The sequence below is a fragment of the Triturus cristatus genome, chromosome 9 (genome assembly GCF_964204655.1).
Source record: "Triturus cristatus chromosome 9, aTriCri1.1, whole genome shotgun sequence".
NCBI classification, from domain to species: domain Eukaryota; kingdom Metazoa; phylum Chordata; class Amphibia; order Caudata; family Salamandridae; genus Triturus; species Triturus cristatus.
The window spans coordinates 749,350,865-749,378,730 of record NC_140592.1 but is presented as its reverse complement, the minus strand read 5'-3'; the positions used below and the strand labels follow the sequence as shown (position 1 = coordinate 749,378,730).

At 45.1% G+C, this 27,866-nt stretch overlaps 1 long non-coding RNA gene across 1 annotated transcript in view; it reads right to left on the bottom strand.

Annotated features, from left to right (window-relative positions):
• LOC146798747 (uncharacterized) overlaps nucleotides 1-27,440 on the bottom strand; it is a 242,894-nt gene extending 215,454 nt beyond the window's left edge. The window contains exon 1 of the long non-coding RNA XR_014968754.1: nucleotides 27,299-27,440. This is a non-coding gene — a long non-coding RNA (uncharacterized LOC146798747). The remainder of the gene's footprint in view (nucleotides 1-27,298) is intronic.
• Between the last annotated feature and the right edge of the window lie 426 nt (nucleotides 27,441-27,866).

Below are 27,866 nucleotides of genomic sequence, written 5' to 3'. Positions count from 1 at the left end.
GAAGGGTAATTGCCTAAAATCTGATGGATCAAATTAAACCTAAATTTGGTCAACAAAAACCTATGTAAAGGTTTGGTAACAATTTTAAGGTAGGGCTCTAGTGAGGGAGAAAAGGTTAACATAAAATGCGCCCTGACAGCTGGTTTCTCAAGTTCCATTTCCTCCCGATCCAGTCTAGCCCTCTCCATAAATTTAGTTTTGATCCAATTAACGTCCTCCTTCCTAATGGAGGCTGGCAACCAAAAAAGTTCTATACGGCCCAACTGGTAAAAACTTTTTTTCAAATAAACCAGCCATGGAATTTTATGGCCCTGGTCCATTCCCATGAGATCGGACATAATGGCATGATTCAAAGTTAGCTCTGAATTGATCCAGGTTTTTAACCAAAAAATCAGGGGAGCCAATTTTAGCATGTCTGTAAGATAATCCAAACCCACCTCCGAGTGTATAGCGAAGGTCGGGGAGGATTTGGGGAGAGACAGAAGATATCTAATAAATCCATTCTCCACTCTTTGTATTTTTTCCACAGATGCGTAACCCCACAAGGGTGAGCCGTAAGAGGCGATCGGAATACATTTAGTATTATAGGTTTTCAATAAGGCCTCCATAGGCCTAGACCCAAGTCTCCTTGAAAAACCCATAAGGACTGATGACGAGCGGGCCATAGATATGCTCTTCGCCTTAATTTGGGGACCCCAGGATCCCTTTTCATCAAAAAGGACGCCCAAGTAGGGAAAAACAGCAACTCTGGAAACTAGCTCCCCTTCACAAAAAAAGGTTTTAGTTTTTAGCCTGCTTCTGCAATGACCTACCACCATCGTATGAGACTTTTTAGCGTTTATTTTTAAGTCTAATTGAGCCATAAAAGCCCCGAATTGATCCAAAAGTCTTTGGAGGCCAACTCCCGTGCGAGCTAGTAGTACTGCGTCGTCCGCGTATAGGAGAGCTGGCACTGAGATAGCGCCTACATGCGGAACATCCGCCCCCACATCCACCAGATGTTTTCCCAATCCATTAATATAAATGGTAAAAAGGAGGGGGGCCAGAATACAGCCTTGGCGTACCCCCCTTTCAGACTTGAATCGGGTTGTACACCTGCCTTCCCTTGTGACCCTAACTACAGCAAACAGCTCCTGATGAAGAGAGGCCATAAAGTGGACAAGTGTTGGGTCAACGCCGAACTCAAGTAAAATGTGCCACAACTTAGACCTATTGACCAAGTCGAAGGCCTAGGAGAGGTCAATAAAGGCCAAAAATAAAGACCCCTCCTTGGCCACCGTATACTTTGAGATCAATAAATGGAGGTTCAAACATTGGTCCATAGTGCCTCTTTTCTCTCTGAAACCATACTGGATGTTTGAAAGACCCCCCTTGCACTCAATGTTGTCCCTTAACCTATTCAATAAGACTCTGCCCAGAATCTTGATCGCAGAGTCTAACAGAGAGATGGGTCTATAACACCCCGGGTCATTTCTCTGCCCCTTTTTAAAAATCGGCACAATAATTGAAGTGGCCCATGTGGAAGGGAGGGTGTTGCCATTAGCGGCACAGAAGACGTTCGTTAAAATCTTTGCCCAGAATTTAGGTAGGTGTGTGTACAGATCTGCAGGCACACCGTCAGGGCCGGGTGCTTTATTTCTGGAAGTCTCCAGGATTGCGTTCTCCACTTCCTCACAATTAAAAACAAGGGGAGCACACGCAAAAGCCACTGTGGAATTATATTGTATATCTGTGGCTGAATTCCCGTATACTCCTTGAAAATGGAGCAACCATTCCGAATCGCAAATTACGCTATCCATAACAGTATTCTCAGATTCAGAGAAAAAAGGATTATTAATGATGGCCCAAAACTGGCTGCTATCACGCAGGACGTCCGTATTAAGTAATTTATCCCAAGCGTCTTGTTTGATAGCATTTCTCCTGCTGTTAATGGTTAGCTTATACTCCTTCCTTAATTTAGCGATAAGGACCTTATCTCTTGGGATAATTGATAATGCTTTTTTCAAGGCCCTATGAGCTTTTGAACAGTTTGAGTCGAACCATTTACAGGGTTTGGTTCCTTGCCGATGTGAGGCAATCGACAGGTCATTAGATATTTGGGCACATATTCCCTCAAAGGCTCCCATTATTTCTAGGTTTGTGGCTGATGGGTCCTGACAGATAGCTACTTTAATCTCGATTTTTGGCAATAGGTTTTTAATAAAGTTTTCCGGGACCACCTTTGCCCACTTAAGTCTTCTGCCTTGGTCCGTGGGTAGTAGAGCATTCGCCCCGCCCAGAGATCTTGGCCCCTTAGCCTTTAGATCGCTCCAGAGTAGCTCGAGCAACACCGGGTTATGGTCACTAAAGGGAGAACTAATTACTCTATAGGTCACTGCCCTATGTAAAATGCCAGGGGTCAAAAAAATATAATCAATTACCGAGCCATGATCATGCCCCTTGGACGTGCATGTACGAACCCCCCCCTCAGTGTTTGTTAGTTCCGCGATATTAAAATTGGCCAACAGCTCTTCGAGAGCCTCCCCTGATTTAGTGTGCTCAAAATGGGGGGCCAATGAACCTAATGGTCCTTCAAATTCCCCAAAATGGCAGAAGTCGCCGCAAGGGTGAATATTGAAATCACCCATTAGAATAAGATCGAATTGAGTATGATTATTAAGACTGAAGTTATACAAAAAAAATTCCAAAGAGACAATATGTTCATTGCCATGTTCCCTGTCCCAAGAGTTGTAAAAATTAATTAATAATAATTTGTGGGAGGTGGAAACTACCCATTCCACAGTTAAGAGGTTAGGTGAGTATGTTTCAATCATTTTTAGTTGGCCTCTCAGATGTAAAGAAAAGAGAAAAATAAGGCCACCTTTAGCTCTACCCGCACTACTAGAAGTGGCTGGGACTACAAAACTAGTGTAACCATCCAACCAAAAAGTGGGGGAAGGGTCCCAGGACTCCTGTAAGGCAATAATATCGTGGTTGGTGACAAAGTCCAACCAAACTGGGTCTGTCCTTTTTGCTCTGATGCCAGCTATGTTCCAACTAATAAGTTTACAGACTGCTAGGGTATCAATTTTGGGGACACCCTTAGGTTCTGGTGATGTAGATACCGACCGTCAATCCAGTTCCTCTATGTCTGAAAGGGGAGAAAAATGATTACTCGTAGCTAGCCTTGGCCCCAAATGCGCTATATGCACGGGCCTCAAGTGGGGACTAGTGATAGTTGTGTTTTGGCCCCCCTGTACGGAATGTGGGCGACTACTGTTTCCCAGATGTTTCTCCCCTAACACTGAATTACGAGCCCCACCCTCATTATCTAAGCTACAAGGACCATACTGTGTTAGAGATAGTGGGTGGGATATGTCGGGGGGAGGATAGAAGAATCCCAACGGGACTGGTCTCATAGGGTCATGGTCTGTAATTGCTGAACCAACCCAGAACAGTCTATCGGCCGTGTCAGGGGCATCAAAATTAACTATGACACAGTCCCCCCTGTATGTGTTTAGTGGAATTACCGATCCAACCCACCCGTCTTGCCATAATTATTCTGTCTGAGATGTTCAGCCCACCACAGGAAAAATCTGTGCACCATTGTTTTGCCTTGCTTATTAGATCAGTGGTGTGTTCTGGTTCTCCCAATGTAAGTGGGGAGACTCCTACAAATATGCCAACGAGAGGCGCAGCCTCCGGTGGCAGATTTATAGTCGACTGGCAACCCAGCAGTGGAGAACTAGCAGGGAAGCATTTGGGCATCAAAGGTCTATCCAACGGACCTGAGATAGGTTCGGTAAGATCCATGCCGCTCGGTATTAAACAAGGAACCCTCGACCCAGAAAGGTTTGGGGCTGTGTTGTTAATATTTGGCAAGCGGCTAACCTGCCTTACTGGAACATTTACTTTGTTTCTCAAGGGCTCCCCAGACACTATAAAGGGATCCTTAGTCTGCTCAAGTTTGTTAGCCACAGATTCTATTAGAGCGCATTTCTTCAGTAAATTTGCTAAACAAGTATTCAATGTGTCCACAATGTCTTTGGCAATGCCCAGCAACAAAGGTTCGATACGATCAATAAACAGTTTTTCTAAATGACCGTCCACATCATCAACAGTAGACACAGGAACAGTACTTTGCGCCCCGGCTACCTTCTTTCTCCTTTTAGTGGTTGTCCTTGGCTTACAAATGGGCACCTGGGCCTGCTGTGGCGAAGTTGGAACAACGGTGTCTAGGGCAAATGGGACAATAACATCTGCCATACTGGTATTATGATTCGCAACCACAAACTCAGGGACCAAGGGTACATGTTGTGCATTAATACTGTCTCTATTAGTCAATGGAGATGATGGGGGGGGGGGAGGTATAATACCAAGCTCCTGTTCCGCGTTGGCAATTTCCTTTGACAGGACCCCCACAGCAGAAGAAAGATACGATATAATAGAGTCAGACTTTCTAGGTACTTTTGTTTTTTATCCGCCCTCTGCATTCGACATGATTTTACGCTTACCCATAGTTCGTTGTTAGGGACTGGGCCCGGCCCTGCCTCCGACGGCCACAGACGGCCCGCCCTTTGCCCAGGCTTAGCCCGGCGCCTCCCGCGCGCGTCCCGCGACGCGGAGGGAGCCGTTTGAATTTAGCGCCTCCTGGCGTGGAAGTGCCTCAGGGTGGGGGCGTGACCAAAGCCGGGACTCCTGGGAGGCGTAGTCCTGCACTCCCTTCGTTGGGCGCAAGCAGCAGCGGTGAGTGGAAGGAAAGCGTCCGCCCCAGCGAGCCGGCCTGAAACCACCGGACTCCCCAACGCGAGTGCCCAGATGTAGCTGCTCCGCACTGTCTGCCTCTGTTGTGTCTCCCCATCCTTAGTATTTTTTTTTTTTTTTTTAAAACCTTTATTTGTGCATATGAAAAGGACAAATACGGGCCTACAACCATCAGGCCGGCCACAAAACGGTTAAGCACTGAGACACACATTACAACCCCTGTGCGTCAATGGTCAAGATTAGCAACGATTCAGGAGTTATACACTGGAGAGATCCTTGACACCAGGGGAAGGAGAAGTAAAGGTTAATTTTAAGGTTTTCAAAATAATTTTATCGAGGAAAAAGTCAGTAGAGGATAGAACCAAGGAGATTAGAGTCCGCAAGATGGCTTCATCACACGGGAGAGCAGCAGCATCATTAAAACGGCCATAGAAAATCTCAGACAGTGAGGCGATGCAGTTATATAACAGGATAGTCGCATGAGTAAATACGCACCCCTCCAAAGCCGCCCCCACTCAATACACCCCACACCCGGACCCCGAATCGGAAACCAGTATAGCGCAGAGACATAGAAGAAAGAGGCCCATAAAACTAAAAAGAAAAGGTAAATTACCCCCCCCCCCTACACCAATGCGGAGGCTACGGCCTGCCCCCCCCCCCCGGCATAGTGCCTGTCGCCCAATGAACCCGAAATATAGACAAGAGAGAAAGTAGGAATAGAGTAAAGAAAATAAGAAAACAAAGAAGAAAGAAGAAAGCGGGGAGGAGCCCACGTAACCTCGGAGCGCCCGAAACCACCGGCCAACTACGTCTCCACACACTGAGAACCCACTACACCCAAAGGCGGTCGTGTGAAGATAACGTGTCACAACAATATAAATGAAGGCAGACAAATCGCGACGAGTGCGCACAACATATGCAGACAGTTCCAGTCCCAGTCCAGCCCATCCGTGACACCATGGTGATAGAAATCAATCTAGCCCTGGCCCGATCGCGGGCGTAAGATTAGACTAGCCCCCACATGAAGGCCCCGCAGCCCGTGCAGACAAAGACAATATGGCCGCTTGGGAGAAGATGGAGAAGTAGAGTCACAAAATGGCCGCCGATCATCTATTGAGGTCCCCTTGTGCACCATATAAAATCCAAACCTGGCCTGTAAAGTACAGGAGTTCCACATAAAAGAAGCCGTAGGCCACCGTGAACGGTTCCTCGAGGACGTCAGGTGTCGCTCAGCTGGATACTCTTGCGGACGCGGTGAGGCAGGCAACAACAAAGCAGGCAGCAATGAACGGGGAAACAAAGTGTCCACAATTGAGCAGGAGATCGATTGATCCTGGGTGCCGGGAAAGCCAGATGCAGACACCAGTGTAGCACGGTTATACACAGTCGTTGCGTCCCCGCAAGAGGACAGAAGCACTGGCAGACCCACGTCTTGTTGAGAACAAACGGGGCGCTCACGACCCGCAGCCGACAGTATGGAGTCGAACCGCTCACTCAGCGTTTGCAAGCCAACACACAATTGCAGACGAAGGTCCCGCAGGGCAGCCAGAACGGAGCCGCATGTCAGCGGAAGCTGCGCCCCCACATCGGCAGCAATCCGGGACGGCACTGTGGAGCTGGAGTCTGGTAGAGGGAGGGCGAAGCGGGCAGCGGGCGAGACCGGAGCATCGCCCCCCAGCAGCGAGCAGGCAATCAACGCCATGTTTTACCGCTGAACGGTACAGTGGCCAGGGGGGGGGGTCGTAACCAGGAGGCAATTCCACGCAGGTCTGCGCCGCAACAGGTGAAAGCCAACAGTCGCTTCCCCTCCCTCGGACTCTCTTTGCAGCCGACTAGGCAATAGAAGAAGGGGGTCCGCAGCCTTCCACAGCGCGGGCCACAGAGCGAAGCAGGAGACCCGCCACACCGGGGCTTACCCTATAGCTCCAGCCCGTCAGGTGAAAGGTGAAGGAGGTGTCCGGGCGTCTCTCCCCCGGCTCATCTGGCGACAATCCGTGGTGTGAGGCGGGATCGGGGCCGCGGGGCTCAGATTTGCGCCGGGGGTCCAGTGACTGCGGAGCTTCCAGGGGGCCGGCCAAGGCCACAATAGAGCAGGGGTCCAACGCGGAGAACAAAGGCACCAAGAACTCCGGCATCCGGGCGGGCTCAGACTCCGGGAAAGCGGCGGCACGGTCAGCGCGTCGTCGCGCACGTTGCACCTCGAAAATCGGCGAGGATAGGAATCAGGATGATAGTCCGAGGCCAAGGGCCGGCGGAGCCGGGCGCTCAAGCGTCTGCTCCGGTCGCCATCTTGGCTCCTCCCCATCCTTAGTATTTTTAAAGACGAAGTGGGGTCTAATCACCCAGAACCCCGTGTGTGCAACATCAAGCTGAAAGCAATAGTTTCAAAAGAAGCTTTGCGGAAACATTAGTCATTTTGCAGAGCTCATACTCAGCAAGTCCATTGAAAATTTGCCTTCAGCTGAAATAACCTAGAAGAGGAGATAAAGAATTTTGCATACAAAAAACAATCCATCAGCTAACAGGAAAGAAATAAATAAAAGTGACATTCATTCCCAAGCTTGGATTTCAGGCCTACTGCACTATTCTAAGCGAACACACACAAAATGTGCTATTCAGTGCACACAACCGACCATGTTATCGTGCATTGTGAAGTATAATGTACATTAACATAGTCAAACATGCATGAAAGAGTGCAGCATATGACATTCGTACTGCAAGAAATCTATCCTGGATGCAGTGCTTGATTTGAGCCGTTGGTTGCCGGTGCGGCCCACAGCACTTATTTTCCCCATAAGATATTTACTGAGGGCCAGATATACGACCCGCCAATTAGCGAGTCGCAAATTGCGTCACATTTGCAACTCGCTAATTGGAATGCACAACAGTGTCTCAGACACTGTTTGCGATTCCTAATGGGGTCGCAAATTGCATGCCTCATTAATATTAATGGGGCAGGCGCAATTTGCGACCCCTTTAGGAATGGCTAGCATTCACAGGGATGGTGGCCTGCTGGGGTCAGCAGACCACCATGTCTGTGACTGCTTTTTTAATAAAGCAGTTTATTTTTAATGCATCCCGTTTTCCTTAAAGGATAATGGGATGCATTTAAAAAAGAAAAATGAAACTTTTCAGTTTCATTTTTTAAGGGCAGACAGTGGTCTCTGGGACCACTGCCTGCTCTTAAAAAATATTTTCCCACATACTCACAAAGGGGAAGGGGTCCCCTGGGAACCCCTTCCCTTTGGGAGTGGTTTACCACCTACTTGAAGTAGGTGGTAAACTGACAGTGTTTTGCGGCCGCAAATGTGGCCGCAAAACATTAGTACATAGCATGTTGACTCGCTATTAGGAAGGGACACCCCTAGGAAGGGGGGATTTCGACAGACGGCGAGGGCAAATTAAATAAATAATTGATTTTCCCTCGTCGTCAGTCAAATTCCCCCCTCCACTCGGCCCCACCCCCGCACCACTCTTACCTACATGAGCCACGGCTGGCTTGGGGGTAGAGGGGATTGGCGTTTAGCCCTAGCCCCTCCCACCCAGGCTTTAAGGGTGGGTGGTGTAGTCTGGGGACCTGGGAGGCAGGTATTGATGGGAATCCCTTAAGGGGTGGGCCAGGCAAATTTATGCAGGGATGGTTGATGACAGAGCATTACAGTGTTAGCGGAGGACATAACATGTCGGTCAGAGGTAGTAAAAAACAATCCCACCCTCCCTCTCTGGAAATAGGGCAGTATTAGTTAGGTTTTGGATTTGCTGGGGCTTAAGTTGGAGCTGGCATTCTTTGGGGAGACAGGTTTGCTATGTTTCTTCAAGGTTGTGATGGTGTGTCATTTGCCGCAGGTGAGCAGGAGCAAAGTGGGGGCGGTTAGTTGAACACGTTTAAAGTTATTTCAAGAGAAACTGGTCAGGTTAACACCCAGTTGAGAGATGCAGAGGGCAGGACGGCAATTTGAAAGGCAAGAGAAAGGCAAATGTTTGGGGGATAGGACAGGTGAAGTTTTGAGTGAGGAGAGATTGGAAAGTTTGTGTTTGGCATGGGTAATTAAAGGGTTCTTTAGGGGAGGGGGATGTAGCTGGTTAGGTATTATAATGTCTAACGATACCAGGTTTAAATAGTTTGTATGGCTAGATGCCAAGATTTGCATAGCTGAAGTTTGCACCTGTCTCATTAAAGCGGCCTTTCTCACACACAGTAAGGACTCTTGTGGTTTCTGGACACGCCTCCTCGCCCGAAGACGGAAAAACAAAGGGAGAAAGCAGGAACCTGCAGGAGTGAGATGAAGGGGCAGGGAGTGTCTGGTAGTGGATTAAAGAGGCATGAGTTGGATTTAAGGCTGCCAGTCGCTATTTGGCGCATCAACATTTAATTGCACTGGCTGGGGGCTGCTGAGCACAGGTTCGGGCACCGACACAGTTTCTTTTACATATTAAGCACTGCCTGGACCTTAGGTGTGAAGACAGGTTGATCCACTGTGAAGGCTACTGTCTGTGGAACGATCTTGAGTCGGTTTGTTTGTATCTGTATGACTGGGTGGTTTGAAGGTTGGTTTTGGCTGATGGGAGGACTAGTATGGCTGAAAGATAGTCTTGTGTGTGAGACTGCCCATTGCCTTTTGAACCAGGTACATTGTTTCGAACTATGATCTTTCTTTTACAGGAAGTCACATTAATATTTTAAACCTGGTCATGATATGATGACAACATCTCATATTGAGTGTGAGACCCGATCACCCTGATTTTGGTCTCTTTAAAGAATTGCGTGGCCTTTTTTGGGTAGCCACGTCTCAATGGAGTTGCAGTATCCATGTGTTAAAAACTAAGAACCAGAGATATTTTGTTAGAAAGAATCAGCAGAGGTAGATTTCTTAAAGGTGTCATAGGAGCTGGAACATATTTAGTTTGTTTGAGACGAAGAGGTCCGTCAATCAATGCCTTTTGTATATTCCTCAGTGGAGGGCCCATAGTACCTGGCAATGAGCAAAGTATGGTTGAGGATTCAGTAGAGAAAGAAGAAGGATCCCTGTCGTCTCACTGTATGATCAAAGCCATGTGAGTTTCAACCAGGAGTTGTTATTTTTAAAGAAGAATGAAAATTCAAGTGAATTACTCAATGTTTGAATGCATGAAAAGATTTTACCAAAAGGAAAGGTAGGCGCCCGTCCCAGCGGTACCGGAAAAGACAAAAGCCCCAACTATATCAAAATACTGCCACCGCCTGTGTCTCTCTGTTCAAATCCCTTTGAAGAGGAAGTAGCAGCCTTGCATTATGAAAGGTCTTATACTTTGGGTGCACCTCCAATCAATTGTACGCATCCTCTGGTCCTCTGCTGGTGACAATACAAATAAGTTAAAGTCCTTTAAAGGTCTGGATGGCGTTGTGGCATTGGGGATAACAGACATGATGGGCCTGAAAATTGAAAATATGGTATGACGACATAGGTGTCCATGTAGCACACAGACCTTTTGTCTTTAACCTGGTGATGGATTCAAAGTTCGGGAGTCGCCTTTCGAGGCTTTATCATAGCGTGAGAGACTATAGATAAAGTGAATGGTGATGGATAGAGTGGTTAAGAGTGTGACGCAGGCTAGAAAGATCTTAGAAGAGCCAGCATGTGGGGAGTTGAGAAAGGTGAATGACCAGGTAGGTTTATGGCAAATTGTAAAGCTGCCAAAGGCTTTGTATATGCATGTTTGGTGTACGATTGCATAACTGTTTGCAATGAGGCAGTGAAAATCACCCGTCATAGTTATCTCAAGTAAACTTCTCCTGTTATAGTCTCTCAAGTAACTATAACTCGCACTCTCACAATGCACTGCTAATTTCCTCCCATATTACTTCACTCATGACATGTTCTATGACACTATTGATAACATCACTGCAACATCTGAAATGACATCATTGATGACAACACTGTGCATGGTGGGGGCGCGGGTTCTAGATACTGAAGGGCATGAGTTATAGATACTTCAGATAACTATAACTGTTGAATTTCAGTGATTTTGTTTGTTCAAAACTGTATGTTTTAACTGACATTTTCACCTAACTATACCGTCCATTTAACATTTGTTTTTTCAGTAAATACACACACACACATATATATATATAAAAATATTTATATATTTAGAGAGATCTGAATAAGAAGTATATGTTTACATTTAATATGCACTAGCACTTTGTAAACAGATGAAGAAATGGTATATACACGCACTAGCACTTTACTGAGAGAGATTTGAATTCAGAATAAATGTTTACATTTAAAAAAAGCACTAGCACTTTGTAAACAGAACGAGATGACAATAAGCACTTGCTGTTTATCTTGTAAATCTATATGTGATTATTAAGCAATTACATGTATAAATATTTCGAAGTAATATATGCCCATGAAAACATTGTGTTGGAACAATTGTTCATAATGACAATGAAGGAAATATGCAAAAGGCACTGAAGCGAAAGAACATTTCAAAATGGTGGCCGCATTTTCCCCACCTTTCACCATGGTAATGAAAATTGAGTAGTCCCTCATCTATGTTATGTGTGTCACATGTTTTCTTTAAAAAAGAGAAACGAATGGTTGTTCACTATCGTGATCAAGGTGGCGAGAGGCCATCAAAACGCGTTGATGTGAACTCATCAATAAAGAAAAGCCGAATGGAAAAAAAACCCTTGGAGTGCAGTGTGGTTACTGTTGAAGCTGTCTGTAACCTTATGCTGAATATATATATATATATATATATATATATATATATATATTATCTACTGGCGGTCGCCAGTAGATAGTTATAGTTAGGACCATGTTTCCATAGGAAATCTCAAAATTCTATTTTGAATAACTTTGGCGCCGGTTGACGAATCTTCGCGAAATTTTCAAAACTAATGGGGCGCTCCGCTCAGCTCCTACCCTGAAAGTCTCAGGGGGATTCGTCAAGCGGGGGCCGAGAAAAAAGGGGGGTCCCAAAATGCGTTTTCCCCATGCATTTTCCCATAGGACCTTTAGTCGAAGGTATAGCCCAAACGGCTGAACAGAATTACTTGAAATTTGGCAGAGAGGTAGTCCTCAGGTCAGGGATGTGCCTTTTGCATATATGGAGTCAATCTGTTCAGTAGTTCCTGAGAAAATTGCAGTTAAAAGCACATACATATCTATAGCCGCGCACCCTTACGTGCGCGAGCGTACTTCTGATTGGTTGTTACATGTCAGTCAACGTTCGAATCGGTCCAAATCAGGAAGTGTCGGCCGCCATTTTGTTTGTTTTCAGTGCGAGAGTGGAAAAGGAAGGTCGCGAACGTGAAAAGGGGGCAGGGTAGAGAGTTCCTGACCCCCTAGCCTTTGTCAGGGGGTCCCCGAAGGACCCCGAAGGCAGAAAAAAATATTTAAATTTTTTTTTTTTTTAAATCGCGGGGGTGCACGCACCGTGAGCGCACGGTGAAAAACCATTAAAAAAAAATGTAATACGTAGTTTATTGTAAAATAAATATATAAAAAAAATAATAATACATACATAACTTAGCATTTAAAAAAACGTACATATTCACTGAAAAAACCATAGGTTTCACACACGTTATAGTTAGGAATTAGCATTTAAAAAACCTTGCAAATTCACTTAAAAAACCATAGGTTTCACACATGTTATAGTTAGGTGGCTATTTCACTCGTAAAAAACCAATGAAATTCCCCCGTTATAGTTAGTTCAGATAACTATAACTCGCTCGACCGCCACTCTATCACAAGGATGATGTCATCAGTGATGTCAAGAGTGATGCCACTGACCATGTCATGAGTGATGTAATATGTGACGTCATGAGCAGAGGATTGCGGGCGCGCGAGTTATAGTTATCTGAACTAACTATAACGGGGGAATTTCATTGGTTTTTTACGAGTGAAATATCCACCTAACTATAACATGTGTGAAACCTATGTTTTTTTAAGTGAATATATATATATATATATATATATATATATATATATATATATGCGAAATCTTCATTCTCCGCAATTTCTCTCCACTGGTTCAAAAACGAGAGTGGACCCAGATTCAGTGCTGATTTGATTTGAAGTTTTATTCACACCAAAACATCTCCGCCCTATATATATACACAAACAGTATCCCAAGGTTTAAACCACGCCGGGTAAAATATGGGCATAGACTCCGTTGAAGATGCAGAAAACAAGATGTATTGTATAATCATGTCAGAATGATGAGTTTCGACCGCAAGACTGCGGCGTTGATCACATATACATATGTCAAAAAATACCCTTTCAGGCTTAGAGTGGCATATAAATTATGTACAAAAAAAGGAAGGAACTCTGGATAGTTCCAACGTTTAGATGGAGAGTAGCTTCTATACAGAGTACCCTACAAGACCAGTGACACACTGAATCTGCTCACCTCAAATATCTGTTTTTCTAACAAAGTTAGAAGTAAGCATAGGATTAGCACAGAGCCATCCATGCCTAACTAGGAAGGAACAAAGTCCTTTACCATTTATACAGCAAAGTCTGTAAGCATTGGATTAGCTAAGGTCATCCATGCCGAGCAGAAACATGCTAAAGCCATTTACCACTTCAGGCCCAGTATTACAGCTTTGGATTGGTAAAATACTTTCCAAGCCAACCTGCAATGAATAAAAGCAACCCCTGACAAATGTTTCACTTTTATTATGAACTTTTCAGAGAGGTATAGCTTCGTCCAGAGGCAAGGGAGCACCCAGTAAAAATCAAAATAATACCCTTTTAGGGTTAGAATGCCTCATAAATTATACAAAAAAAGAAGCAAGGTACTACCCAAGTTTGGGTGGAGAGCATCTCCTATATAGAGCACCCTACACCACCATCAACGCTTTGAATTTGCTTACCTTGAATGTCTGTTTTTATATCAAAGTTTTAGGCATAGTATTAGCACAGAGCCATCCACTTCGAGGTAGAAATTGACAAAGTCTCTTGCCATTTCTATAGCAAAGTCTTTAAGCATAGGATTAACTAGTGCCACCCATGCTCAGCTGAAAAATTATATACACAAAACCACTCACTTGTGAACAAGGCTGTGATAATGCTGAAACATGTAAGGAAGCGAAGAGTGGTTTAAATGCTGCAGCGCAGACAAATAAAGGTCGAGTTTGGATTTAAGTCGGAGTTGGGCTCTGAAAGGTCTTTCCTGGTGAAACCCATTACAACAGGATTCTCCTTTCCTGTTCACGGAGCCCGCCCTGCAGGGTCGGGGGCCTTTGGTAAAATGGAGGATGTTTTAACATATATATATATATATGTATATATATATATATATATATATATATATATATATATACATATATACATACATACATACACACACACACACACACTCACACTCACACTCACACACACACTCACACACACACTCACACACACACTCACACACACACTCACACACACTCTCACACACACTCTCACACACACTCTCACACACACTCTCACACACACTCTCACACACACTCTCACACACACTCTCACACACACTCTCACACACACTCTCACACACACTCTCACACACACTCTCTCTCTCTCTCCCAATGGGGTTTACATGTTACAACCGGACACATGGTACACAGAGCCTAGGCATAAGGATTGACGCAGCACAGACATAGACAAGGGACCACTAACTGAGTGATAGGACAAAACCTGTTGCGACCGGAAACCAGCAGTTCTTTAGGCGTGTTTCAAACAGATGTGTCAAGAGCCTGCAGGGATTTAGGTATTGTGCTCCAAAGGGCTGCAGCCTACACTGAGAAGACCCTACCTTTGCCACATATTACAAAACCATGCAGACTTTATGTAGGCACAAGAAGGATGATCACAAACTAAGTGTTGGAATGTAATGCCCAAGTCTTTCAATCAAAAAGACAGCTTCAGGTAAGTAAGAACCTCATAAACAATACTGTTTGGGGGCCTATTACCAAACGCATTTATGAAAACGGGAAGTAGTACTACACTAGTACACTTTAATGTACTCTTACATGCCTTTAAATGCCCCAGATCCTCCACCTCCCTATTAGTAAAAGTGCAAAGAGGGCACATTCCTTTCTCTTTTTACTAATTATAGATCATTGTTACCTGAGTAGTCCATTCTAAATGTTTGGGGCAAATTCACAAAGGGATGTAAACGTATGCAAAAGAGTACTACAGGAGTACTACCTTACAGACTCCAAAAGTGCCTTTGTGAATAGGCCCCATGGACTGCATGCTATAACTCAATGAAGCAAGAAGAAATAAAAAAGAGGCTGCAGGCTGTGCTAGTGACCAATCGAGTTGCAGCATTTTCTCTGTGGGGCAGTCAGGAGAGTCCCAATGAGCTACAGACCATAGTAAACATGTGAGGGCATGATGGTGAGGATATGATTAATGTACAGAGATTACAAAAAGTGCCTGTCCCAAGAAGCAACATTTTTAAAGTGTTAGACTTGGGCCTGGAAATGGAGGTTCACCTTGAGGGCCTGAAAGGCCCTTCCCCAGAAGGAATGCCACTGTTTGCACCATGGCAACAGGGTTGGACAGTGGCATCTGGTTAAAACTTAGGTTGTTGTAGCCTCTATGTGTTCCAACTATTTAAAACAGCACAGAAAACAATGACACAATGCTAACAGCATAATTTAGGCCTGACAGCTACTGGTGAAGCTGTCTCTCTATCACAAACTGAGTGCAAATTTCGTACAGCCCCATTTTGCCCAGCACTTCACACCATCTTTTGGCAGGTGGAAGCTGTCTATGCAAAATGTTGATAAAATGGCACATTAACCCACATAAAAAAACGTTTGTACACTTACTAACCCTATTTTCACACCAGGGGCTGAATTACAGTGACTACACCAGAGGCGCATATGGTATGTGTGCCTGCTATTAGCGCCCCTGGGGAACTTCAGTAATATAGAACGGGCCACAGATGCTTGCACAACCTCTTCTGTACTAAAGAATTTGCCAGTGCGACGAAACGTGTGCAGGTACAATCTCAAGGCAGCATTTACCTCATTTACAAGGGGGCATGGCCCCATGCAAATGAGGAAACACTTTGCCTTTGCGCCAGCATCTATAATACAACTCTAAAGGCAAAGAAGCTGTCATGGGGTGCACCGACTATGCACCACAAAGAAGGCACCCCTTAAATGGGAGAAAGGTAGTACAAGACCCCCAAGAAATCGCCTTGCAGACAGTTGTAGTCACTCACTGCCTCCTCTTGCAGGGGGATCTCTGTCCCCCCTTTCAAAAACAAGGTGTGTTGTTGCCTGCAAAGTGAATGATGGACTGGAAGCTTCAAACAGGCAGTCTATCTTACACTGATGTGTTGCGACCAGGGGAGGCGCAAGCTCATGGCGGCAGTGGCATAACGAATCTTGAAGGGGCCCACCTACAAAGTACTGGAGGGGCCGGCCCTCAGGAGTCAGTCAAGAGCTCTCAGGCCAGGGTACTTTGCTGAGGGTCCCCCTGGAGCTCCGGCATGCACCGCGGGGGCTGCGGAGACCACTGCTCTGGGGACAGCATCTTGTCAAAGGTGCGCCATGGCATAAACCATAGCTTTGAGACCTATAAATAATACCGAAGCAGGGTTTTCATTGGCCTCCAATGCACACATGCAAATGTTATTTATATTTGGGAGCCTACGTGCCAGCAATGAGGGGCCAAAGTCTTAATAACCCCACAAATGCCTTGACTGCTAAGGTCAACATGTCACCACAAGCAATGGCCGTATTTAACAGCAAAACACCACATCCTTTGTTGTTTAATCATCACATCAGGAAATTCCCTGAATACAAAAATTACCTAAGCAGCACAATCCCCGCTACACAAACACAATTGATTACTGGAGGTTCCTGCTGTTGACAACTAAGTGCCATAAACCACAGCAGTAAGGGCCAGATGTACAAAGCATTTTTACAGTTATGAACACTCCGATTTGGAGTTCGCAACCGCAAAAAAAAAAAATTTCAATATTGTAAACCCATTTTAGGAGACCTGGGGACATATGTATCAAACGATTTTGTATTTGCAGACGCTGCGATTCGCAAAAAAACAGTGTTTGCGAATACAAAATCGCAAAACGCGATGTATGAGCCATTTTTGCATCGCATTATTAAGGAATTGCTAATTTTGCTATTCCTTAATTTTGCGTAAGCATTAAAGGAATCGCGAATTGTGATTTCTTAAATGCTATGTAACAAACACCCAAGTTGTGCGATTTCTCCTTAAGAAATTGCAAATTACCACCAACTTGAAGTTGGTGGTAATTTGCGATTTCTTTGAAAAATGCACTTTTTGGCATTTTTCAAAGAGCCATGTGGCGCACATACATGCCCTTAGGGCATGTATGTGCACCATATGCGCACATATGCTCATTTCAGGGGTGCATCAGGGTGCCCTTATGACACCCTTGCACCCTTGAAATTATTCTTAATTTGCGATTCTCTAATTGCGAATCGCAAATTGAGAATGACTTCCCATTCATTCCTATGGGCCTCCTGGCAAATAGGAATGAATGGGAAGATATTCCTTAATTGCGATTTCGCAATTTGCTAATCGCAATTAAGGAATAACAAGAAATCGCAAAATATTTGGGAATTTTTAAATACATCCCGTTTTGCGATTCTCAAATAGTGATTCTCAAAAAATCGCTATTTGAGAATCGCAATAACGGATTTTGAGACATATGCCCCCAGGTGGCCACTGCCAACTCCCCCAAAAAAACTTTACATAGGGAAACCTTTTTTTTCAAACGCAGGGCCGTTTGGTTAAATGAAACCCTGATGTATTAAAAAAAATAAAGATTACTTTATTAAAAGACAATCACAGTCATGGTGGCCTGCTAACCCTGGTAGGCCACCAGGGACCCCCAGGCACAGTGAGTTGCAAATTAATATTAATGAGGTAGGTCGGATTATGACCCACACCGAATCGGAAGTTTACAAACTGACCGTTTATTACCAAGGTCTGTTTATGAAATTCTTAACTGGTCATAAAAATACTTGGTGGAAATTGCTACCATTTCTTTGCGACCAGTAACTCATACTTCTGACCCTAGGAAACAGCAAAATACCGCCGACTCTCTCTGTGCAAATGTAAAATAAAGGAGCACAGGCGTCAATGAGGGTTCAAAATTTACAAAAACCACAAGATGCTGCAGTACAAAACCCACAAAACACTCCATACCACATGTTACAAACCAACAAAACACGACAGGCCTCCGCTCTAAAAGCCATTAAACCGTCCAGGAATGTACAAAATGCTAAGAAAACACTGGAGTCGAGGATATAAAATAGAATAAAGCAAATATCAGTAAAACCCCTAAACAAAATAGTCCCCGGTGTAATAACCAGCAGAAACGCCAGGCCTTGGATGCATAGACCAAAAGGCTCTGGGCTGGCTGACAGGCGGCACGTTTGGCGGAGCACAGAACAAAACCAGTGAATGATGCTAAACCAAGTGCGGGGCTTGAGCTGCGAGGCCGACGAGGGATTAGCCGCCTAATAGGGTGAGCTAATGGCTTCCCCTCCTGTTGGAGGATGAGAATTGAATGCAAGAGCTGAGCCGGCACTTGTTCTAATCCCCCTGCGCGGCCCTATGGCTGAGGGGCGGCCCTTAAAGTGGCACTAAACAAAAAAATGCCCAAAACTTCCAGCTGGTTCTTCGCGAAAATACCGTAGAGCCAGGCTGTAGAACCTTCTCTCTGTCGAGGTGGCCTTGTGGAAGTGCTGACGCAGGCAACGCTACTGCTATGATAGTGACGGAGTTGATTCAGGGCCCCAGTTACCAACCGGATGCGCCTGTGCAGTTTCACCGAGTGCCATATCATGAAGGGCTTTAATGGCACAGAGCCCTGCGTCTGTTTTGTGTGCCTGCAGGGCCTCATTTATGAAAAATGGGGCATCGTTGGACACAAACAGCGATGCAACACTTTTCATAGCGCCAACCTTATGACACCCTGGATGCACCGTATTTACACTGCGGAGCTCCATGGCGCAAGGATTTAACAGACACGTCAGGAATCCTGATGTATCTGGTGGCGCAGTAATGACATGTTGCTGGAGTGTGTTGGATAACTGACGCATCTCCAGCAATGTGTCATTACACATGGGCGAGTCTCATGTGAAAAGCCCTGCGTCACTCCTTACGCCTGCTCGAAGCAGGCGTAACGAGTGTGATGTAGTCAAGTCGTGGGAGTGGCGCAGTGAAATCTCATAGATTTCACTGCGCCACTCCTATGAGTCTTTTTTAGGTGGGAACGCCCACCCTGCATACGTTATACCTGGAGCAGGTATAATGTGGCGCAGGGTTTTACAAAGTGACACATCTGCCTAGATGCGTCACTTTATAAATAGGACACAGTGTAGCACATTGATTACGCCGCTGCAGTGTCACTGAAAAGTGACTCAACAGCGGAGCAAGGCCTTCATAAATAAGGCCTGCAGTGCGTAAACTACATTCATTTAATTTGTGTTTGTGAGTTATTTTCAGAGAGTACCGCTTGGAAACAGTGAGCAAGGTGTGCCTCCTTCCTGTTGCAGAGATCTGCTGCCTTAAAATAAAGCACAACGGGATTGGTTAGAGTAAATTGTTGTTTTCTGACCCCTGCGTAAACCCCTGTTTCCGCAGGGGTTGGAATTACAGCTGTGGTTATATTTAACACATCCAATAATTATTGGATGTGTTAAATACATTGACCTTATAAATTTCACTAGGTTAAGTCCAGTGAAATGTAACAGGGGAAATGTTTACGGTATTTAGCGTACCATGCAGATAAAATACCAAAATCTGCATGTTATTCCCTAAAACTCATAATAGGCGGGATTTATCACACCAGATAAATAATGCACCCTGGGGTATAGTCAGGGGCACTGGAATCATGCGGCATTGGAATACCAAATTATGTGGCATGAAAGGCAAATTATGCGGCATAATGTGCCACTTTTTTTAGTATTACTCCATATTTTGTTATTTTTACACATGCGCAGCAAATCACCTGTGAGGGTCTTGCGGCGCCGGAGTTGCTAGCTGCTTCGTGTTGAACTGTTAATTCGAACAGCCGGGTCTTGAGTCCTTTTCTGAATTGCTGCAGCGAAGGGGCGATCCTGAGGTGCAGGGAAAGGTCGTTCCAAGCATTAGCAGCCAGGTGTGACTCAGTGGATTCGGGGAGTGTCTGCGAGGAAGAGGGAGACGGATCGTAGGTGTCTGGTCGGTTGGTGGAAGGTCATGCACTTGTTGATGTATGCTGGTCCCTTGGTCTGCAGGGCTTTGTAGGCGTGGGTCAGCATCTTGAACTGGCTTCTTGAGATCAGGTGTGATGTGGGTTTGTCTGGGGACGTCGAGGATGAGTCTGGCCACTGAGTTTTGCATTGTCTGTAGCCTCTGTAGGAAGAGTGCAGTGGTTCCTAAGTAGATTGTGTTCCCGTTGTCCAGCCAACTGGTGATGAGGGCCTGCATGACGGTCCTTCTGGTGTTGGCTGGGAGCCACCTGAAATTCTTGCAAAGCATTTGTAGGGTATGGAAGCAGGCGGATGTAACCCTGTTTACCTGTTTCTTCATGGACAACTGGCTGTCCAAGATTATGCTGAGGTTGCGGGTGTGGTCTGTCAGGGCAAGGGATGGGCGAGGCAACCATGTGTCTTTCCATGACAATATTTACAGATGGCAGTGGTGGTTTAATTGGTAGCACATCTATTCTCTTTGTGCATTCCGTATACGCATTCAAGTATTGGTGCTCCTCGAGGTTAAGATGACTGCACCCCACTACCTAAGGTGCCAAAACACCGAAGCCCAATTGGACCCAGTGAAAACGTAAAACAGATATATATACCTCGCCACTCTTGTTCAATTTTATATTGATTCATACAGTTGTTTAAACAGGTGAATTTGAAGTACCAGCAGGACATCAATTCAGTTCTTGCCGTATCAATTTAATATGAATATATAACAAAATCTTGAATTTAAAAAACAGTAACAATATAATCAGGAGTAAACAGCTTGGTGTGACAATCCTCCTTTTAAGTGTTGAACCAGCAGCCGACACGTATTTCGTTTCACAGGAACTTTTTCAATGCTTCGATCGTTGTTTACATGGGCGACCAAACAATTGTATGAAAATGTTCAAATCTTGTAGTGGGGAATCGTCTTTCCCTAAGTGTGTTTTAGCTCTCTGCTAGAACAGAAAACCGCGTCACGTATTTTTCGTATAAATCCACTGGCTATTTTCTAGTTTTAGTAGTCACATGGTCTTGGGCTATGATATGCCCCTTTTGTATTCAAAACTCCCTCGCGGCGCAGTCTTTCCGGATTTAACATCGCGTTAGGGACACTTAGGGAAAGACGATTCCCCACTACAAGATTTGGACATTTTTATACAATTGTTTGGTCGCCCATGTAAACAACAATCGAAGCCTTGAAAAAGTTTCTGTGAAACGAAACACGTGTCGGCTGCCGGTTCAACGCATAAAAGGAGAATTGTTACACCAAGCTGTTTACTCCTGATTATATTGTTACTGTTTTTTAAATTCAAGATTTTGTTATATATTCATATTAAATTGATACGGCAAGTACTGAATTGATATCATGCTGGTACTTCAAATTCACCTCTTTAAACAACTGTATGAATCAATATAAAATTGAACAAGAGTGCCGAGGTTTATATATCTGTTTTATGTGTCTTTCCATGGCGAGGTGTTGTTCCCAAAAATGACATTGTATGTCTTGTCTGTGTTAAGCATGATGCAGTCGTCCTTCATCCAGTCGGCGACGTTCATCATACATCTCTGGAATTTGCCTCTGGTGGTGGAGGGATCTTCTGACAGCGAGAAGATGAGCTGGGTGCCGTCGGCGAAGGAGATGATATTAAGTCTGTGCGATCTGATGGTGTTGGCCAGTGGGGTCACATACGTGTGGAAGAGGAAGGGCTGAGGGACGATCCTTGGGGGACGCCGCAGATGATACACTGATTATACATGAAAATACTGTCTGGCCAAAGTTTTCCCCTCATTAAAACCAGTTTGACAACTAAATAGAGAAATAAACAACAGGAAGACGGCCAGTTAACTGCTGCAAAAAGCGTTCCACTGTGTGAAAACACGTTGCCTGCTTTTTAGCAACTTTTGCTCCGTTTGACCTAGAAACAATTTTTTTTATTAAAATCAAAATCAGATTATGCAACAGATGAAGGATTAAAAGGCAAATACGACCAATCCATAATTATGCGAGAATGTGGCCGCAGAATAGCTTAATTCCAGTGGCCTTGGGTATAGTTACTTATGAGGTGGAATCAATATCCACTTACATTCAGGTCCTTAACTCAGAAACATTGGTTTGAATTAATTCACTTTACACACTGCAGGCGCATAAACCAGGTGCTCTGCGCCAGCAAAGTCCATCCTGATATAGATCCAAAAGTAATGCAAACTGGCACAAAGGTCCTACACAGGTCTTTAAGTGGAATGAAAAAACTGAGGGGGGGGGGCTCTCCAAAGGGTGTGGCCGATGTAGTGAAGGACGTGGTTTAAAAACACGCAAACTAGAAATCTGTGCGTAGCATAGTGTGCCGCCTGACTGGTATTTTGCTACTTCTGTCATTCCATCCAGATATATAATTCAACACGTAACAATACACCTACAACAAGCCAGGGCTGTTGGCTTTGCCAATGGCTGTTAATTGCCTAAGATAAAAAAGCAACAACTACGGCTTCGTTTTGTACAGAATAGTGAAAATGCTTCAGTTCTGAAATGATGAGACTGTGAAAGAACTATAACGAGTCTCTTTGAAGTTACCTCAAAGGCAGTGAAGGGTGGTACCGCTGCAGAGGTAAGCTTTTTTTTCACGCTGAAAGCGAGGGCAAAAATGGAGATCCCGATAGGCCTGCTTCTCAGAACAGCCAGGACCCGGCCCACTTAAAGCCCTGGTCCTAAATTAACACCACACCGAAAAAACGTATGCTACAAACAACCTTTCATCCAAGCACAACATATGGGTTAGCTGCTGCCCCTCCACGAAAGTGCTGCGGCACCTCGTCGGAAATGTGAACCCTATCTAAATGCAACTACAATACTATATTATATAAAGAGAGCTATCAAAATATCAATCGGATTCGCTCAGGTGTCCAACCTCAATGACGCAAAAGCCGTGCGTGGTCTCCCTCTTTGCCCTCGCTCACCACGCACGTCATCCCGTGGGTGCAAAGAACGTGTTCTTGGGCCCGTCTGGAGGGGAAGTGAAAGTCTCACTTCCCCATTCCATTTTATGGCCTGACAGGGCCCTTCCCTTGAGATCTTTGATTTACAGAGGTGGGGGCGCGGGCTGGGTCTCTCCAGGTGCCATGCTGCTCCCAAAGAAACCTGGAAACCACCTGTATCTTATCTCCCTGCCAGCACCCGAGGGAGGGGGGAGGGGGCTGCGAGCACCTGTTCTCAAGGGAACCTGCCAAAGGAGAATTAAAGAAAAGCGGCTCTGTTAATGTATTACAGAGCGCCTTCCCCATCACCGCTGGCATATGGCGCATGGATGGCGCAGATGTCTCGTGCACGGGATTGGCTGCCAGTGCCTTCCCGTTTCTTATGTTAGTGCTGGTGCGCCGAGCCCCACTTCCCGCTACACCAACACCCCCACCCCCTTCCAGGTTCCTTGCACAATTTTCTGGAAGCAGATATTTCTTTGTTCGTACAACGTCATATCCGTAGTGTTAAACACTTACTTAGGGTCCCATTTCGCGCAGGCAGAGCGGAATTCAACTCTGCATAATCAAAAGTGGGCTTTAAGTGGGAAGAAAAAACTGGGGGGTCTGTCAAAGGGGCGTGGCCAATGTAATTAAGGGCATGGCTTAAAAACAAGTAAGCTAAAATCTGTACTTAGCATACAATGCCACTGTTTGGCATTGCATCCAGATATGATACAATAAGTAACATCATACCTTCAACAAGTCAGGACTGTTGGCTTTGTCAATGATTGTTAGTTGCATAAGATAAATAAGCAGAAACTATGGCTTGCATACAACATTGAAAAAGCTTCCACTTAAAGCCCTGGTGACACCACGCCAATGTTGCTGCTCCTGAGTTTCAAAAAGAGAAGGGACATCCAGAGAGAAAACGACTCTCTTTAAAGGATTTCTCTTTTCTTAGAACGCTCACCTGGCATGAGTCATGCTGTAACTTCTCCACTGGTGAGAAGTGAGCAGTGTGAGCAGGCGCACATCAATGTGCCTTGTCACTGCAGTCCGGGAAAAAACAGACCTCTGTTCCAGCCAGGGCGCAAAACAGAGCCCGATAGAGACTCGTTTTGAGGCCCCCTTTAAAAAACTGCTGGTGCTCAGACCCGGCCCACTTAAAGCCCTGGGTGTTCCAGATCCTGGTGTGGGAATACCAGACCCCCATTTCCAGCCAATATACCTTCTGGCCGAGTTCGCTCTATATAAAAAATAACTGGCTGATGAAATTGCGTGAGTCTTTTGGCTGCCAGCAACTAGGGTTTTAAGTAGGGCCGGGTCTTGCCGGTGCTCAGTACCAGCAGTTCTTAAAAACAAGTGCTGAGACGGATCCCTATCGGGCTCTCCCTTTTTGCCCTCACCATGAAAAACAAGAATTGGCATAGCCAATAGGTCTCGCCTTTGGGACCTTGTAAGTGTTTGCCATGCATCAGTTGATGTTGTTGCACCAAGGATATTGTTCTGGATAACTAAACACTTATAAGGTCCCAAAGACGAGACCTATTGGCTATGCCAATGCTTGTTCCTAGATGCACTTGTATACTGGGCTCAGTTTCCTGTTAGTAAGTGGAGTGCTTTACGACAGGCTTGGTACTCGGCCGTGAAGATTACCCATCAGTTACGGGAACTATATAATCTTCAGTTCCAAGGAAAAGGGACAGTAGCAAATTCCAGATTCTAACGTGAAGAGAAAACAGTGGTCTGGTGCTCAAAACATAGCGAGTTCTGAAAGGCAGACAGGACACATAGGTGTTTTTGAGACCCGAGAGTGTTTATACTGCTTAAACAATATTTAACTAAGATTGCTGTAAATTATTTGTTTTGATGAGGTGCTAATATACGAACACGTATTCAAATACAATTGTACAGTTTAATGGTTCATTCTCAGTATAAATAGTTCATAAAACGTGATGTATTGAAGGGCTGTAAAATGAGCATTTTGTTATTGGTATATGTAACCATTATCGTGTTAAAGATGGCGGGAGGCTGCAGCATTTCATATTCGTGACTTTTCGCTTCATATTCCGGATCCCGTTGAAGAAAATATTATTTTTAACATGGTTTTAAGATTTGTGCAGACTTGGGGGTAAAGTGTCCCTTTCCCCTTTTCTGTTCACGTTGATGGAGCATGTGGCTCCATCTCTATGTGTGTGTCTCCGGCCGTCATCAACCCATACACAAGGCTGTTTATTGCGCTCGCAAACACGAAGTTCATTGAAATGTGTCTTTCTTAGATACCAGTGAAACGCCCGCTACTGCAGAAATACTGGCATTTGGGCATCTGCCCTCCTTTTATCCTAGAGCAAATGGCGAACATTGGCCTTGCCAGTTTTATTGCTAATTCTTGATCTCCCTCAATAGCCGAGTGGCTTCGATTTTGCTACAAGAGCAATGTCACTGAGCTGGGGTGCCGCGAAGTGTGGCTATTCATTGTCAACACTATACCTAGAATTTGTTTCAAACAGGAAGAGCTGAGCGCAATAAAGCAATTGAGGTGGCTAGGCGTCTGGGCCTAATGAGCTTATGATACGGAGAGGAGCCTTTCTCTGAAAACACTCTCATTTTGAGGTTTCTGTCTGTTCGGAGGAACACATAAAAATACAGACAAACCTCCTCCTCAGGAATCTGGCCTGACCATAAAAGCTAATGTTTACACCAGGTCTGAGAAACAAATCAAGGGGAGCCGTTTAGAACGGAAGAATAATGGTTGGTCTAGTATTTATTTAGCCACTAGAGGGCAATGTTGTTCCATTTTTATTATGTGCTAGTTCTGTGTGTTTGCGATCGGAGCAGTTTCTTTTCATTCTCGTGTCTACGTTAAAAAAACAAGATCAAAGATCATGTAAGAAAAGAAAGAAACTAATTTCACGGAGTTAATTAAAAATTAAATCAAAGTTGGCCAAAGAAAATTGGCCCCTGCCTTCCGTGTAATTGTATTTAACAATTGTTGCATGAGAGCCATGCGACTGGCACTAAGCAAGCGTGGCCCCACGGCCGTGAAAGTTGAAGCGGCACGCAGCGTTTCCCTTGCGGGAGCGAGCAGGGGCACCATCTGTTTTCAAGATAATTACAAACAGATGGTGCCAAACCTCGCCCCCGCAAGGGAAACGCCAAAAGTGCACGCGTTGCAATAGAAAGCAATGCAAAACGTGCACGCTTTGTGCCAAAATGCTGATCGATTCCAAAAGGTCCCCTCCTAGGCAGTGCATGCGCGCTGCGAAGGTGAGACCTAAAAAAATCTTAGCTGCAGCAGTACCACGCTTCACTGCCTTTGATGTAACTTCAGAGACTCCTTAGTAATTTCACAGTCCCACCATTTCAGAACTGAAGTATTTTCAATATGATATACTACAAAGGCATGGTTGTTGCTTATTTATTTTATGCAACTAAAAACCATTGACAAAGCCAATAGTACTGGCTTGATGTAAGTGTAATGTTACTTGCCGTATTATATATCTGGATGTAATGACAGAAGTAGCAAAATACCAGTCGGGGGCACATTAAGCTAAAGCATGGCTTTTCAGTTTGTGTCTTTTAAGCCACGCCCTCAATTGCATCGACCACGCCCCTTTGAGCGATCCTCTTGTTTTTTAATTCCGTTTAAAGCCCTGCCTGTCACACCAGCAAAGTCTCTTCCATCTCTACCCAAGATTAGTTTCGGCAAGTGAGGCGCATGTAACGCTCCCCTCTGGCAGAGCACCCCCTTCCTCCCCCCCCCCCCCCTTCCTCCACCCCAGGAGAGCACCTGCCCCAGCTCACATTTACCAGCTGCTCAGAGAAGTTGTTAATATTACTGGAACAGGGAACACCGTGCAGAATACGGCCCAATAAAACTGGATTCGAACAGTTATTCCCCATTTAGGGAGAATTAACTCGTTATTGCACCATACTGGCAAATTAACGTTAATTTTATGGGTGGAATTTTTAGCACCGTGCAACTCACAATCACAGCCTTAGTGTTGTAAACTTAATGGGGCTTATTAACAAGCCCCTTGCGCCGCTGGTGCGCCACTTTTAATTTGGGAAAAAGTGGCATACCGGCAGCGCAAGGGGCTTGTAAATAAGCCCCAATGTGTCTTTGTAAATTTCACGAACACCCCTTGGCTTATCTTTGCACTGAATACCTGATGTCTATTATTACTCATGTCACTGGTACTCGCTCCATCGATCTTAGAATGATAAGTCTGAGTGGACAAACCGGACGCCACCTTGTGACCGCGAGATTCCCGGAATGGGAGAGCTGCGACAGAGAGCTTTATACCAAAAGTGGACTTTGGATGTGACAAGTTTGGAAATAAAGGGGTGACACAGGGAGCATAATGGTTAGGTGGGTTACCAAATACTTACAGCGGTTGAGGCAGGTGGACGAACACATTTGACTCCAGGGCTCGAGTCGGGGTACCACGCGGGTGGACGGCGTCTCCCCACTTAATTTACCGGGAGCTCGATAACTGGAGCACATTCACTCTTTGGCCTCTCTGGGGCGAGATCAGAGCTCATTCAGAACGCTGCTCACGCGCTAGCTTCTCTGATGCAATCGCATCTAAGGGGTGAGCGAGGGGAGGCAATGAGTCTAATGGTGCAAGCCACCGTTCGTGACGTCACTTCCTGTCGTGACGTCAGCGTCCCCCCACTTCTTCTTTTAGGACTTGTGCCCTGTTTGACTCCAACATGAATATATGTGAAGTCTGCATCAAGCAGACCAGGATACTAAACGCCACTCTCTGTGAAAGTTAACTGGTTACCAAGATACACTAGTTATCAAGGTTCGTTAGTAACTGACATTCATACGTAATTGAGGTTCACGAGTTATCACCGTTCACAATTTAGGAATATTCGCTAGTTCTCATGGGTCATTAACTATCGTGGCTCGCTTCTTACTCTAGTTCATTAGTTATCAGGTTCACCAGCTATT